The 16,941-nt window shown below is 39.5% G+C and overlaps 1 protein-coding gene and 1 long non-coding RNA gene across 2 annotated transcripts in view; one reads left to right on the top strand and one right to left on the bottom strand.

The window, feature by feature from the left end:
* Positions 1-16,941, bottom strand: part of PRMT9 (protein arginine methyltransferase 9) — a 93,219-nt gene that overhangs the window by 73,178 nt on the left and 3,100 nt on the right. The gene's annotated exons all lie outside the window — the stretch shown is intronic.
* Positions 7-7,047, top strand: LOC113601783 (uncharacterized). The gene is made up of 3 exons (XR_003423042.2): positions 7-119; positions 5,778-5,819; positions 6,591-7,047. It is a non-coding gene; the product is annotated as an uncharacterized LOC113601783 (long non-coding RNA).

Here is a 16,941-nt window from a genome sequence, read left to right as displayed (position 1 = left end):
AGAAAGAAGAAAGAAAGAAAGAAAGAAAGAAAGAAAGAAAGAAAGAAAGAAAGAAAGGCTCTTAAGCTCTCCTAAGCACATAATCAGATCTTTCCATCTCTTATGGGGACTATTGTTTGGTAAATTGTGTTTTATGTTCCAAAAGAGCAAAGTGGCAGTATTCTAGTACACGTACAGTTTTACAACAAAGTCCTGTAAAATTTCATGTTCTCATTTTTAAATATGTGGGCTCTTAAGGGCAGTCTTATGGGTAAGTGATAAAGAAATGTGGTGATTACATACCTGACACCTTTTGTATTTGAATTTGATCATTTGATTCATGAAAAAAACCTCAAGCTTGATTTGCAGGTCATTTTGATAGCCTTGTCTTGATAGCATTTCATTGCTTGTGAGCTTTGCATTCTGCTTTTTATTTGTTGGTTTTACTTTTCAGTGAAATGAGTTGGTAGTTCTAATGGTATCTATGCTTTAGATAAGTAAAAAATAAAGAGAGAAGGCTTCTTAGACTTCTTGATCACATTAATATCCTCTGGTAAAAATGATAGGCCTGAATAGAAGAGACAGTTGTGAATTTAGAATTTTTCTTCTTTTGATTCATTCTGTAAGTTACAAGAAACACATGAAACAAAAAATTCTGAGAACTAACGTTTAAACTCAACTGTTAAAAACTAAGAAAAATTATGAGTTAAAAACTGGGTGTCAGTCACTGAGTATGCCAAGCAAACTTATTTCTTGCTCTTTTAACTACTTTTTCAAACAGGTTAAAAACTGATAAGAAGCTCTTGGGAAACTCTTATCAGTCATTGCAAAAAATAGGTTAACCCATCCTAATCTGGCAAAGACTTAAAAGGCCTACATTCCTAAAAGCATTAGGGGATTTTTTTTTTCTACTTGCTAAGTATGCTGTATGAGAATCATTTTTTGTGACAACAAATTCAGAGTTAAAATATCTTTTTATTCATGTGATATGCTCTATGAGTGCATTCGTAGCCTATAAATGAGATGGTTGCTTAAGCTGACACTGCAAAACATTGCAGGAAGTGTTGATTAGAATTTGCACATTTGTTCTGAGTTTGTGAATTCCAAGCAGGTTTGCTAATGGAGAAGCAGTACCTTTTTCACAACTCTTCAGCTCTAGACCATGGCCACCTATGTGTGTTTCCTATATGGTGACTGCTGTTAATATTTTGTGTATATCCTTCCTACCTTTTCTTCTCTTCATATACATTTTTTTACTTTGCAAAGTTAATCTCATTGTGTACTTGCTATTTTATTACTTTTTTCACTAATGGTGTGTTATTAATTTTTTGAAAAATATATTCAACCTTGTAAGACAATCTATCACCTAGCTATAACATAATTTATTAAACTACTTTCCTATTCATATGTGGAATTTAAGAAACAAAACAGTTGAACATAGGAGGAAAAAGGAGAGAGAGAGGCAAACCATAAAGCAGACTTTTAACTATGGAGAACCAACTGAGGGCTGCTGGAGGGGTGGTGTGTGGGAAAGATGGGTTAAGTGGGTGATGGGGATTAAGTGGGGCAGCTGTGAAGAGCACTGGTTGTTGCATGTAAGTGATGAATCACTAACTCCTACACCTGAAACTAATATTACACTGTATGTTAACTAACTGGAATTTGAATAAAAACTTGGGGAAAAAACCCTACTTTTCTATTGTTAGATACTTAGGCTATGTCCTATTCTTACCTATTATACATACTGTTGTAACTAGAATCCTTGAACTTAAATCTTTAGGCACATCCTAATTGTTTCCTACAGATAAATTCCCAAAAATAATATTTTTGGACAAAAAGGCAAATATTTTAAATGATCACTACCCTGAGATAGCCATTGCCAACAGTTTGATGCATATTTTTACAATCTTTTTAGAATAAAATAATATTTATGGGTTTCAATGTATGTATACATACAGGAAACCTAGTTAGGAGTCTATAAGCAGTAATACAGGAGACAAATCAGAGTAGCTTGCAGCAGGGCTCAGTGGTAGGGGTAGTGAATGGTGGTCAGATTCTGGATATATATATATTTAATTTTTATTTTATTTTTTTAATTTTAGATCCAAGTTAGTTAGCATATAGTGCAACAATGATTTCAGGAGTAGATTCCTTAATGTCCTTTACCCATTTATCCCATACCCCCTCCCACAACCCCTCCAGTAACCCTCTGTTTGTTCTTGGATATATATATTTTTTTTTAGGAAGACCAATCGGATGTAGAGTATGAGAGAAAGAAATGCGTGCAGACTTATTCCCAAGTTTTGGAGGACTGAGCATTTGGAAGGATGACATTGACATCAAGTGGCAGGGGAAATTCTGTAGGTGGAGCAGATTGAGGGAGAGGAAAGAACAGGATTCAGCTAGGAGAGAGTGAGAGTGGGATGTCTATTAGGTATCCAAGTAGAGATGGCCAATAAGCTATTAAATATATGAGTCTAGAGTTCTGCAGTGAGCAGGTATGGGAAATATAAATTTGGGCATCATTGGCATACAGATATTTGAAGCCAGGAGACTGGGTGAGATTACCAAGGGAATGAGTACAGACAAAGAGAAGAGTTCGGACCAGGGAGGAGAGCATTCTGATGTGAAAAGCACTTACTATGCACCAGGCACTCTTCTATGTGATTTGCATAGATTATAGGTTGACTCATTTAATCTCCAAAGCAACTCAATGGAGGGGTACTATTATTAACCCCATTTTACAGAAGAGGAATCTGAGGCACAGAAAGCTTAACTCAGTAAATCAATAACTATTTTATGATATTAAATTATGAAATAAGTTATAACTCCCTTTTAAAATAATGCAAACTCATTCTGAAATAAATCATGTAAACTTTTTCTGCACAGGCTTTATCCATCATGTCTCAAAAATCACAGTTATACATTCCAGTTATATTTTAATAAATCAGCATGACTAATCTGTTCAAGGGTGCTTTTCTTTTCAGCTGACAGCACATTCTAGAAGGAATCCTGAGGAGACACCGAAAAAGGAAAAAGAGCTTATTTTCAAAAAGGAGATAAGGAGAGCCATTTTTAGAGTTTAATGTTTCTTAAAGACATTGTGTTTATTTGCTTTCATGAGTCTCTTCCTCAAGAATCATGTATTGTTTAATTATATTTAAGGATGGGAGAAGCAAGTTAATAAAGGGGAATTATCATCACTCCTACCCGTCTCACCCTATACCATATTCAGCATATCTCAACAGGGAGGTTTCTAAGGCTATTCTTCACCTGTAACAGAAATATGCAATACACTGAAAACTATAGAAAGCTTATGAAAGAAATTGAAGAAGACACAAAAAAATGGAAAAAGATTCCATGTTCCTGGATTGGAATAACAAATATTGTTAAAATGTTGATACTACCCAAAGCAATCTGCATATTCAATGCAATCCCTATCAAAATAACACCAGCATTCTTCACAGAGCTAGAACAAATAATCCTAAAATTTGTATGGAACCAGAAAAGACCCCGAATAGCGAAAGTGATCTTGAAAAAGAAAACAAAAGCAGGAGGCATCACAATCCCAGCTTCAAGCTATACTACAAAGCTGTAATCATCAAGGCAGTATGGTACTGGCACAAGAACAGACACTCAGATCAATGGAACAGAATAGAGAACCCAGAAATGGACCCACAAACGTTTGGCCAACTAATCTCTGACAAAGCAGGAAAGAATATCCAATGGAATAAAGACAATCTCTTCAGCAAGTGGTGCTTGGAAAACTGGACAGCTACGTGCAGAAGAATGAACCTGGACCACTTTCTTACACCATACACAAAAATAAACTCAAAATGGATGAAAGACCTCAATGTAAGACAGTAAGCCATCAAAATCCTCGAGGAGAAAGCAAGCAAAAACCTCTTTGATCTTGGCCGCAGCAACTTCTCACTCAACACGTCTCCGGAGGCAAGGGAAACAAAAGCAAAAATGAAATACTGGAACCTCATCAAAATAAAAAGCTTCTGCACAGCAAAAGAAACAATCAGCAAAACTAAAAGGCAACCGACAGAATGGGAGAAGATATTTGCAAATGACATAGCAGATAAAGGGTTAGTATCCAAAATCTATAAGGAACTTATCAAACTCAACACCCAAAAAACAAAGAATCCAGTGAAGAAATGGGCAAAAGACATGAAGAGACACTTCTCCAAAGAAGACTTCCAGATGGCCAACCAACACATGAAAAAATGCTCCACGTCACTCATCATCAGGGAAATACAAATCAAAACCACAATGAGATACCACCTTACACCTGTCAGAATGGCTAACATTAACAATTCAGGCAACAACAGATGTTGACAAGGATGCGGAGAAAGAGGATCTCTTTTGCATTGTTGGTGGGAATGCAAGCTGGTGCAGCCACTCTAGAAAACAGTATGGAGGTTCCTCAAAAAACTAAAAATAGCACTACCCTACGACCCAGCAATTGCTCTACTAGGCATTTATCCAAGGGATACAGGTGTGCTGTTTCAAAGGGACACATGCACCCCCATGTTTATAGCAGCACTATCAACAATAGCCAAAGTATGGAAAGAGCCCAAATGTCCATCGATGGATGAATGGATAAAGAAGGTGTGGTATATATATACAATGGAGTATTACTTGGCAATCAAAAAGAATGAAATCTTGCCATTTGCAACTACGTGGATGGAATTGGAGGGTATTATGCTAAGTGAAATTAGTCAGAGAAAGACAAAAATCATATGACTTCACTCATATGAGGACTTGAAGAGACAAAACAGATGAACATAAGGGAAGGGAAAACAAAAATAATACAAAAACAGGGAGAGGGACAAAACATAAGAGACTCATAAATATGGAGAACAAACTGAGGGTTACTGGAGGGGTTGGGGGGGGATGGGCTAATTGGGCAAGGGACACTAAGGAATCTACTCCTGAAATTATTGTTGCACTATATACTAACTAATTTGGATGTAAATTTTAAAAAAGTAAAAAATAAAACAAGTTAAAAAAAAAGAAATGTGCATAAGACAGGGAAAGACAATAGTCACCATCTGGGTTAATCATTGTAGAAGGCTTCCAGACAAAAATATTTCAAATTGTCCCCTTGGTACCCTGGAGATTTTTACATCTTGGGACAAGTGTGCAGATGAATGAACTTGCAGTGTGCTTTTCTACCTTCTCCTCTTCCGTGCAAACAGAGTCACTGTGAAAGGGGAGGTGGGCAGGAGAACTTGCAAAATGGTTTTTTTCAGATAAATTTTAGGATAAAGGACAACTGGAAGTTGAGGATCTGGAAATAACAATTTTCCTGCCAACAGTGCTCCTTGAAAAGTATTCACAAACTTTTGGGGGTTCCTATAACTCAGGTTGAAGACTACTTTCTTAAATAATTTGAATAGGGAAGAAAAAAAGGGAGATCTTAAAACACCAAGTAACTACAGAGATATTCCTTTATGAGACCAAAATATGAAAGGATAGATAGATGTGTACATTTACATAAATACTAGAGAGCAGCATGAACCTTGACTAATAATATCAGGGAAAGCAGAATCCAGAAGGAACTTAGACATGTGAAACATAGTTAAAAAAAAAAAAAAAAAAGGAAAAAAAAGGGTGGGCGTGGGGGTGGGGGTGGGGAGTGCCCTTTTAAGGTCATGTTCATGGCAAGAACAAAACTGTAAAGACTCTGGGGAAAATGATGTAATGTTTAAAAGATAACAGAGAAAGCAGAACTAGCCAAAGTCTCTTTTTCTCCATTCTTCTCTCAATAACTACCTTCAAATGAAAAGGGTAAAAGAATAATGGTAGGAGGAAACATAAATTCAAGGAAGGTAAGAAGCAAATTTAATTCTTTTAATGAATTTTTTTTATGCCCAGATAAATTGTATCCTGAGATATTTAAAGGACTTGTAATTGTAATCATGTAACCACAGTTAACAATCACAGAAAATAATTTTATAAACATAGTCTGCATAGATTCATTAAGAATCAATGCTGTCAGGGGTGCCTGGGTGGCTCAGTCAGTTGAGTGTCTGACTCTTGGTTTCCGCTTGGGTAGTGATCTCACAGTTTCATGGGTTCAAGCCCTGCCTCGGGCTCTGTACTGACAGCATGGGGCCTGCTTGCGATTCTCTCTCTCCCTTGCTTTCTACCCCCCCACCCCCCACTCATGCTCTCTCTGACTCTCTCAAAATAAAGAAATAAAGAAATGAAATAAAGAATAAATAAATAAATAAAGAATAAAGAAATGTATTTTTAAATTTTAATTTTCAAACTTAAAAAAATTAAAAATGAATCAACACTGTCAAACTAACCTTACATCTAAGAACTTATTATTCAACTTAAGACCTAGTGTTTGTATCTTTTTCATTTAACATTATATTGGAGTATTTCTCTAATATTTTTCATGAAATAGTCTTCTGCACTATAATTTTAGATAGCTAAAATTAGTGCTCAAAGTATGAATATACCCTGAATTGTTTAATCAATCCACCATGGTCAAGTTTAGACAATTTCATATTTTTGGCTTTTAAAAACCATGCTAAGGTTAAGATCATTTTGCATAAAACTTTATAAATCACTATTTTTTTTTTAAATTTTAGGTTGAATTCCCACAAGGAGAATAAATGAATCAATGGCATCACATTTCAAAGAAATTTTAATAAGTATCACCAAAACTGCCTCCAGAAGGAAATACCTGTTTATATTCTCAACAACAATATATGAATGACTGGTTTTCTAACCCTTATAATTACTGGAAGATTTTGGTAGAAAAACTTTATACTTGTGTTTTTTTATTGTGGTAAAATGTATACAACATACAATTCACCATTTTAACCACTTTTTAAAAAGATTTTTTAATGTTTTTACCTTACTTTAGGGGGGGTGGGAAGGGGCAGAAAGAGACGGAGAGACGGATATCCCAAGCAGGCTCTGTGCTGTCAGTGCAGACCCCAACATGGGGCTTGAATCCACAAACCGTGAGATCATGGACCTGAGCTGAATCAAGAGTTGGAGGTTTAACTGACTGAACCCCCGAACACCCCTACCATTTTAACCACTTTTAAGTACACAATTCAGGAGCATTAAATATATTTGTAACATGCAACCATCACCACTATTTCCAGAACTTTTCATCATCCCAAACAGATACCAAACCTGTTAAACAAAAACTTAAAAATATATATTAAAATATATTACCAGGTGCATGGGTGGGCTCAGTCAGTTAAGCTTCTGACTTCAGCTCAGGTCATGATCTGTTTGTGAGTTTGAGCCCTGCATTGGGCTCTGTGCTGACAGCTCAGAGCCTGGAGCTGCTTCGGATTCTGCATCTCTCTCTCCCCTCTCTCTGTCTCTATCTGCCCCTCCCCTGCTCATATTGTCTCTCTCTCTCTCTCAAAAATAAGCGTTAAAAAGTATATTACCATTCTCTTGCTTTATGTTATTAAATCCCATCAGCAATACTCTTCCCCCTTCCTAATATCTTAGAATTCTTCTGTATTAGTCAGAATAGGACAGGCTGTACCATGGTAACACATAACCCCCAAATCCTATGGCTAACAGATTCAGTTCTCACACAAGTTTCATAGTCTACACCGGCCAGTGAGTGTACTTGCTTCTCAGTCTTTCAGAGGCTCAGGCTAAGGGAGACCCAATCATGTCATGGCTTCAGAGTTTGGAACATGAGGCCTTCAAGGTTACCAAGGCAGGGCAAGGAAGTGCTGTAGAGCCTTGAACCAGCAATCAAATGCTTCAGCCTGGAAATGGCACATGCCACTTGTAAGAACTTTGTTAGACCTGGTAACACGGTCGAAGGGGACACGTATATTCCTTCCTTGTTATCTGAAAGAGAGGAGAACTGGGTATGTGGTCTCTACATCTTCATCTGTACCCTCCCTGATACAAAATTGGCCTCATTTAACTATTTGCATTTTTTTTCCTATTAGTGAAGCCCACACGTTAACGTTTTGCTTTATGTAGTGCCACAAGAAATCCTGGAATAAGTGAAAACAGTTAATTTAGAAGAATAGTAATTTGATCTAAGTGACAAGTCACATATCACAGAGTAATATATAAACACTGCTGTGGCTGACATGTTAAATTGCCATCTTTGGGCCCAGTTTTCTTCATAAATTCTAAATAAAAAAATTGAGTTTATTTATTTTGAGAGAGAGAGAGACAGTATGAATGGGGGAGGGGTAGCGACAGAGGGTGAGAGGGAAAGAGAGCATCTCAAGCAGGCTCTGCACTGTCAGCGCAGACCCTGATGCCAGGCTTGAACCCATGAAACTGTGAGATCATGACCTGAGCCGAAACCAAGAGTCAGACGCTTAACAGACTGAGCCACCCAGGTGCCCCAACAAATTATAACTTTTGAAGTACATGCTGAACTTTTTAGTAGCACTGGGCCCTCTGGTTTTCATGTGGTTAGGCATGTCATTGTGGACGCACCATGGAGGATGATAAATATTGACCAACACTTGACAAGTTCATTAGCAACTTTTTTAAGAAATGGGAAATCAGTACTTGATTTCTCATTAAACATGCATTCTTTCTTTCAGCTCATTCCTGCCAAAAGTTATCTTTTGTACAAAAAAAAAAAAGTTACCAATCAGTAAAGTACTTACATAGTCATACATTTGTACAGCACAATAAAGGACAAATGACTGTAGGTGTGGAGTTTGGATTACTCTATGTTTGATAGTAGCTCTACTCACCCTCATTTTCTTTTATACCTTACACTCAACCTGTAAGTGTTTATGCTTCATGTTGACTCCGATAGCCAGACAACTTCACTCATCTTGCAGGTTACTGCATGGGCCATTCTACTGACACATCAAATAGCCAGCAAGAGTAGCAGTGTAAAACCACTTCTCCAATGGCCACTGGAAGGAGTAACTGTCCCCACCTGATCATATTCCTGGGGGTTTCATTGTACCCACAGGTGCCCTTTATGTGGTTCTTGAAAGTGTGTTGGTTACACTGCTTCTGGAAAGGTCAGTAAAAGAGAGGTACGTTATCCTTAGTCACCTTTCAGGTTTTCTACTTGTCAAAGTAAGAACTCTGTTCACTGCTTATGTGTCTCATGTACTACTAGATGAGACCATGGCTGGAGACTAAATACAGGGTAGAGGTCCAGGAATCCATCTTGGCTTAGTTTTTTTAAAAATCTTTTCAATGCAGTTATTTATAGTAAAACTCCATTTAAAAATGACACATCTGGGGCACTGAGGTGGCTCAGTAAGTTGAGCGTCTGACTCTTGATTTCAGCTCAGGTCATGATCTCACAGTTGTGAGATGGAGTGCCGCATGGAGCTTTTTGAGATTCTCTCTCTCCCTCTCCCTCTGCCCCTCCCCTGCTCACATGCATTCTCTCTCTCTCTCTCTCTCCTTTTCTCTCTCTTGCTTTCTCTCAAAAAAAAAAAAGTAAAAAAAAAAAAAAAAAAGACATTCAGGGGAAAATTGTAAAAGGGAGGGGATTCCAAAGGTGTAAAGCAGGCCAGTTACAGTCAAAGGGGGATATAATAGGGTTCCACAGAGGAACGGAACCAACAGAATATGTACAAAATATGTACAGATATAGATGAGGAGATTTATTGTAGAAATTGGCTTGTGTGGTTATGGGGACTGAGAAGTCCCCCAGTCTGTCATCTACAAGCTGGTGAATCAGGAAAACTGGTGGTGTGTAATTCAGTCTGAGAACCAGGGTGAGGGCTGTTGGTGTAAGCCCTGGAGTTTGAAGCCCCAAGAATCAGAAGCCCCAGTGGCTGATGTCCAACGCCTGAGGGCAGGAAAAGATGGATGTCTCAATTGAAGAAGAGAGACAGGGAATTTGCCCCTCCTTTGCCTTTTTGTTGTAATTGGGCTCTCCATGAATTGGATTGGATGATGCCTGCTTGTGTTGGTGAGGGTAGATCTATTCACTCAGTCTACTGAATCAAATACTAATCTCTTCCAATACCCTCACGAACACATCCTGAAGTAATGTTTAACCAGCTCTCTGGGCATCCCTTAGCCCAGTCAAGTTGGCACATAAAACCATCAGAGAGGACTTAAGGTCATGTGACTTAGAGCTAAGTGATCAAAGTTGATAACCTAATGGCTTGTTTGTCCAGTGTGTGCCATGGGCTGCTAGATTTTCTCTCAGAACATAAAGGAGGAGGGTGTTACTGTTTTTTGTTTTATCTTCACCAAATAACTAATTCCAAATATGCCCCACAATTTCCATGAAGGTCCACTGCCAATTATCCAGTTCTAGATAGGCCAATCTAGCAGGCACTGGGTCTAGTATTATTTAATCAGTCTAGGTATTAATTAATCTTTGAGTGCAAGGGGAAAAACCCTGATTCTGGCAACTTAAGCAAAAAGGCATTTCATTTGAAGTATGTGGGATGCTAAAGGAAACCTGAAAACCAGCCTTTGAATGAGTAGCTGGGTAGACTGCCAGGCAGCAGGTCTCTTGACAGTCGTGGCTGGAACAGATGAACTTTGTTTTTTCTGTCAGTTTTTTACTATGCTTCAAAGTCCTGGGAAAAAGAGTCTGGTTGGCTGAGCTTAGGGCATGTACCCTGCCCTTAGCAATGGCAGGCTTAAGAGGAAGGATTAGCAGGAGGCTCCAGGGATCTCTTTGGATTCCCTAGTATGAGCTAGGCCCATGAATTTTACCAAGACTATGTGCTATGTGGGAAAATAATTACTCAGGTGAAAGTCAGGGTGCTTTTGGCAAGTGAGAATAAAGGCTCAGTATCCAAAGATCCCAGTATCTACCACTACAGCAAAAAAAGTGATCATATTAAAAAAAAAAAAGTTTATTTGAGGGAGAAAAAGAGAGAGAGACAGAGTGCAAGTGGGGGAAGGGTAAAGAGAGAGGGAGACAGAGAATCCCAAGCAGGCTCTGCACCATCAGCACAGAGCCAGATGTGGGACTTGAACCCACAAACTGTGAGATCATGACCTGAGCCAAAATCAAGAGCTGGGTGCGTTAACCAACTGAGCCACCTAGGCACCCCCAAGAGTGATTATTTTAATGGCGTCAAAGCCTGAGTACTTATGAATATGTTGAGTTGGTATGTGCTGATTTATTTTACTATTTTCCAATTGTTAGATTGCTTCCTTTTTTGCCCTTCTTTCCTCCCTGCAATAAATAGCCCTAAGCATATACATTAAAATATATACATATATTTATAAATATATAATTAATAATAATAATAATATATACATATTTAGGGCAAATTATTAGGTCTGGAAATATTGGGTCAAAGATAACAGTGAGTATTTAAACTTTTTTCATTTTCTATTTTACTGAAGTGCCAATGAACTCTGAGGGTATGCCTCTAATCATTCTAGATTGGCTTTCCAGTGCCTTCTAGATTGGCCTATCTAGAACTGGATAATTGCCCGTTTGAAGGTCACCCTGTGGAAACCTCTCTCTGGGTCATATCAGGGGCATTTGTGGTGCTGGGAAAAGCATACTGGTTAGAGCTCTCCTCTTTCCTTCTGACATTTTTTATATATATTGCTATCTGGATAAAATAAAGTGCAAGGTCTCTGCTTTGGTCAATTGATTCACATACTACAGAAAAGAGGGCAGCGTTTGCCTTAGGGATCTGTGGGCAGTGGGGAGTGCCTACTGATATAAGTCAGCATACATAATATGATATACCTAGCCCCCTCTTCTCCATGTGAAATCTCTCCAAACCTGGGGGCAGGAAAAGGAGTCATTTCACTATGACAGGGTGCTCCACTTGACCCACATCTTCATGAGCCAGGTTCTTCTAACTCCAAACTTGAGAAGAGTCCTAGATTTCTTCAGAGGATTTTCATTTAAATGTGAGAGAATTGGAAAATCCCGCCTTCCTTCCCTGTCACACCCATTCCCCATTTCCCTACCCCAGTTCACTGGGAATGTCTGCTTCTTAGCCAGGCTGCCAGGCTGGCTGGATTAAGCAGCAATGTGCTTTGTGTTATCATCGTCCCTCTGTCGCTTATTCCCCATGGCTGGAGTACACCAGACTGTAGATGCCTCGAGATTAGGAACTGTCTCACCTTGGCATTCCTTGCAGAAGTTTCCATAGTGCCTTGCTCTTTCCAGGTACTCCATATTTGCTGAATAACATTAGGTAAGTGGAATAGTTCTAGTATTTTCTTGGGGTCCCAATTTCTTCCAAGTTATGTCTCAAACTGCTGGAAAAGGTGAGCATCCTCTAAGAACAATCAGGAAAGCCTGGAGGGGTTCTAAACCCATGCTCAATGTTCTGGGGGAAAGAAGTTAAGCCTGGTGCAGATGCAGATGGATGGGCACTCGCTCCCTCTTCAAGGACTGTATCCCTTCCCATAGTGCTCCAGCCACATGGCCTTTTTCAGTTTCTTGAACTAGCTCTTTGACAAAGCTTTCACTGGGCATGTTTTTTCCCACTTTAGATCATATCCATGTTACCTGAACCCATTGAACTCCTCATCCTTCAGATCTGGATCAGTTGTTAATTCCTCACTAACATCTCAGAAAAGGCCATATTCCTACTACATATAGCATCATGTACAGTTCTTTCCTAGCACTTATCAGTGATTTCATTTAATATTTATATTGTAATTATTCGATATATTCTTTCTCTCTGACTGGAGACTATTAATTCATGAAGGCACAAAGTGTTCACTTGCACAGAAGTGCTTGTTTTGTTCACTACTGTCTTCTTAGTTCTAGGGTCCTCCCTGGTATATAGTGAGTGCTTCGTAAACATTGGAGGCATGAGTAATAGTTTCTCCACAGCACATACATGTACCCACTGCACTCCTGGAAGACACAGAGTGTATTAGAGCATCCCATAGAAACAGAACCAACCAATGGGATGTATAAAAACATATGTTTACTGTGGTATAAATAGATGTATTATTTTTATTGTGGTAAATACATATAACATAAAAGCTACCATTTTAGCCATTTTAAGCATACAGTTTAGCAGGGTTAAGTATAATCACATTGTTGTTCAACCATCACCATTATATTTTATAGATTACTAGTTGACAAACCTGTTGTGTAGCATCCTCGAATCTTAGTGGCTCAACCCACCTTGAGCTCAAAGCGTCTCTATATACACTCCCAAGAAGTCCTATGATCTGGCATTTGCAAGCTGAAGAACCAGAAAGCCAGTGGTGTAAGTCCCAGTCCGAGTCTGAAGGGGAGAGACCCAGGAGCACCAATGTCTGACGGTAGGAGAAGATGGACGTCCCAACTCAGAGAGAGAGAGAGAGAGAGAGAGAGAGAGAGAATTCACCTCCCTCTGCCTTTTTCATTCCAGCCCCTGATGGACTAGATGCTGGCCACCTGCGTTGGTCACCCCCAGCACAAAGAGTGGCTCCACTTGGGTGGCCCAAGCTATTTGGCACTACCCCCACCTCTGCCTCAATGACCAGTTGAGGGAAAGCCTCCAGGTTTAACTGAGATAGGGCATGGCAGTCCTCTAAACAGGCTTGATGCTCAGATTGAAGTAGTTGTGATAGGGGGGCATCTTTCCAGTGTAGAAAGTGGCATTGTTTTTAGGTAAATCTGGAAACGGTGAAGCCATTTGATTCTCACAAAGGAAACTTCCAAAGGGCTGAAGTCAATACTCAGCTGGGGCAGAGCTGAGAAAATCACAGACAAATGAGCTGGAGTGGTGATAAATCTACAGAAGCCTGTCCCCACTCTTCAGGGAGGATTTTAGTGATATGGTCCAATAATTTCTTGTTTATACTATTTTGGCACCTCCCCCCATACTTGTGAGAGAAAACAGACTAATACAGTTTGGAAGACACCCAAAGATTTATCTTATATTTCCTCTCATTATATCATTTATGTTTCGCCATAGCAATAATTTATGTACCTCACTCATATAGGTGTCAGCCTGCAGCAGAGACTGCTAGGTTCCTGCTCAAAATCTATTGTCCTTTTTCTCTTTGTAAGAAAATACAGTTTCTTTCAACACGCGTTTTTGGAGTGCCTGGTGGCTCAGTTGGTTAAGCCTCCGTCTTCGGCTCAGGTAAAAACCTCATGGCTTGTGAGTTCGAGCCCCACATCAGACTCTCTGCTTTCAGCACAGAGCTCCCTTTGGATACTTCGTCTCCCTCTCTCTCTGCCCCTACCCCACACCTTCAAAAATAAATAAACATTTTTTAAAAAGACCATATTTTTCTCTTGCAGGGAAGTGTGGTCATGTGACTAGGTTCTGGCTAATGATACAAAAAACAAAAATGTCTAAGACCTGCAGGAAGGCTGAAAACAGTGCTGACTCAGTTTGGGGGGAGGCACTCTTATCCTTTCCCTTCCTTCACAGAGGGAGCTGTAGGAGCCACCTTGTGTTATGAAGTGAAACGGATTGGAACCCAATGCTTCCCTGGGGACCCTGGAATCACGTTAGGCTATTTACTTCTGGACTTCTTTTACATGAGAGAGAAATAAATTCCTTGTGGTCTAAACTACTGTTATTTTGGATTTTCTGTTATAATGTGTCTGGACCTAATTTTAACTGACTCACCCTGAAACATATCCAAAGAATAGAGTAGAACCCTTATTTGAACTTTATAGGTGGCAACTTTGTTACTCATCAGGGAAAGACAACATGGTATGTGGAGGAACCTACATAAAGGGAAGGTTTCATCTGTATTAACCTCTATTTTATCTAGACTAGAACCTGACCAATTTGCATTGTTTCAAATCCTTATCTAATCCAGGCACTGAGCAAAGCCTAAAAATGCTTACCTGACACACAGAGTTGAATGTCTCCTAGGCACCTAGAGCTTAATGAGTCTGAAGCTGAAATTGACCTTGTCCATCCCAGTCAACACATCAACTTCTTATCCCCTGTTTTCCTTTCAGTGAAATGTTCAGTAAAGTTCATCTCCACCCATCTAACCTATCATGACAGGAGCCTGGGGGCCATCTTTGACACTGTCCTCATTTCTGCACTGTTACTTAGAGGGTGAAGCTATGCCATTTCTTGCCCAGACAACTCCAAAAGCCTTCCCTCTGGACTCCACACAGGAGCTATAGAGAAAACACAAACCAGATCACATTATCATCATGCTGAAAACTCTTCAAAGGCTCCCAACAGCATTATGGTACAATCCAAAATCCTCATATGGCCTATGAGGCTCTGTGTGGTGTGGCCCCTGCCTATCCTCCACCACCTGTGTTGGCCTGAGCCAGTATCTCTCAACGACTATGCTTCAGCTGCCTAACCTCTTTTAGTCTCTTGAATGTACAACTCTTTCTCATTCCAGAGGTTAGCAGAGGCTGGTTCTCTGCCTGGACTACTCTGTTCTCAAGGCCCCCTGTTTAATGGTTAACTCGTACTGATTCTTCTGGTCACTGATTAAATGACCAGAAGTCATTGTCTTCCTGACCTTACTCCTGATTTATATCAGGCTCTCGATTAGAATCTCTCACACATCCTTTACTCTAACTGTATGGCACTTTAATTTTAAATTAGATATATATTTATGTGTGGTTTTGTGTTTTGTTTTGTTGTGTTGTTGCTGTTGTTTGGTACCATGCCAATTTCCCTCTAGAGAACAAAAGCACAGTGAGGATAGACACTGTTTTGTATTCTGCTGTATCACCAACACCTAGTATGGTTCGTAATACATATAGAAACTTCACAGATATTTGTGGGAAGAATGAATTGATTAATGAACAAAAATGGGGCCTAGGAACTCTGGAGCATCTGCTTTTGTGATCACTTTCCTTGAATTCTGTCTTACATGGTTTAATGCTATGATTTTAGGAGGACAGTTTTCCCTGCCCCCCCTCCCCCATTTTTCACATACTGGTGGAATGTAATCTTCATCTCTGCCTCCTCCTGACCATCAGCATTCTTGCTTTCAGCAGGTGCTTTACAACAACAAAAATTACTATTAACAAAAATTTTATTAAGTTTTCTCAACCAACTTGCACTTGCAGCATCATTGTCTCCATGCCATGGATGGTAAGCCTGAGATTTAGAGATTTTCCTTTGCCAAGCTGGTACAACTACTAAGTAGGGAAGCTGACTAGGAGCTCCTAAATTTCTTTTTTTTTAATGTTTATTTTTATTTTTGAGGCGGGGGAGGGGCAGAGAGAGAGGGAGACACACAATGTGAAGCGAGCTCCAGGCTCTGAGCTGTCAGCACAGAGCCTGACGTGGGGCCTGAACTCACAGACCTCGAGATCATGACCTGAGCCAAAGTCGGACACTTGACTAAGCCACCCAGGTGCCCTGGAGCTCCTAAATTTCTTTAGGAGAAATGGTACCATTGTACCATAAGGGTTTCCCTTACTTGGCCACACTTCTCATTCATTCCACAGTTACTGATCATTTCTACCAGGCCAGGTACAAGGTGTAACTGAATAAAACTAATTAGGGCCTTCCGCTCTTGGTGATCATTGGTAGAGCTATTTAGTATTGAATTAAGATTTAAAAAAATTTTTTTATTGTTTATTTGTTCCTGAGGGAGAGAGAGAGTGTGTGAGTGGGAGAGGGGCACAGAGAGAGGGAGACACAGGATCTGAAACAGGCTCCAGGCTCTGAGCTGTCTGCACAGAGCCTGGTGTGGGGCTCGAACCCATGAACCATGAGATCATGACCTGACCCGAAGTCGGACACTTAACCAACTGAGCCATCCAGGCGCCCCCTTTAAAAAAAAATTTTTTTTTTTAATGTTGAATTAAGATTTATATTCACCTGCTGTTTAAATTGTTTTGGGGAGTGTGTGTGTGTATGTGTGTGTATGTGTGTGTGTATGTGTAAAGACACAAGTAACAGTATTTTAATGATGTTGTATAATTGTTTTAAACAATTGTATAATTGTATAATTGTTTTGTTCCAAAATATCTAAATATCTGGCCACATTGAACCAGAGTTTTTGTGGCTGGAAGTAGAAAGTGGTAAGGAAGAAGAGGCACTCCTGGAGCAGCCCCCATCCCACCCTCCTTTTTAAACT

The sequence above is a fragment of the Acinonyx jubatus genome, chromosome B1 (genome assembly GCF_027475565.1).
Source record: "Acinonyx jubatus isolate Ajub_Pintada_27869175 chromosome B1, VMU_Ajub_asm_v1.0, whole genome shotgun sequence".
Lineage (NCBI taxonomy): Eukaryota > Metazoa > Chordata > Mammalia > Carnivora > Felidae > Acinonyx > Acinonyx jubatus.
The sequence above is the reverse complement of the archived record's forward strand: the minus strand, read 5'-3'. Positions and strand labels throughout refer to the sequence as shown.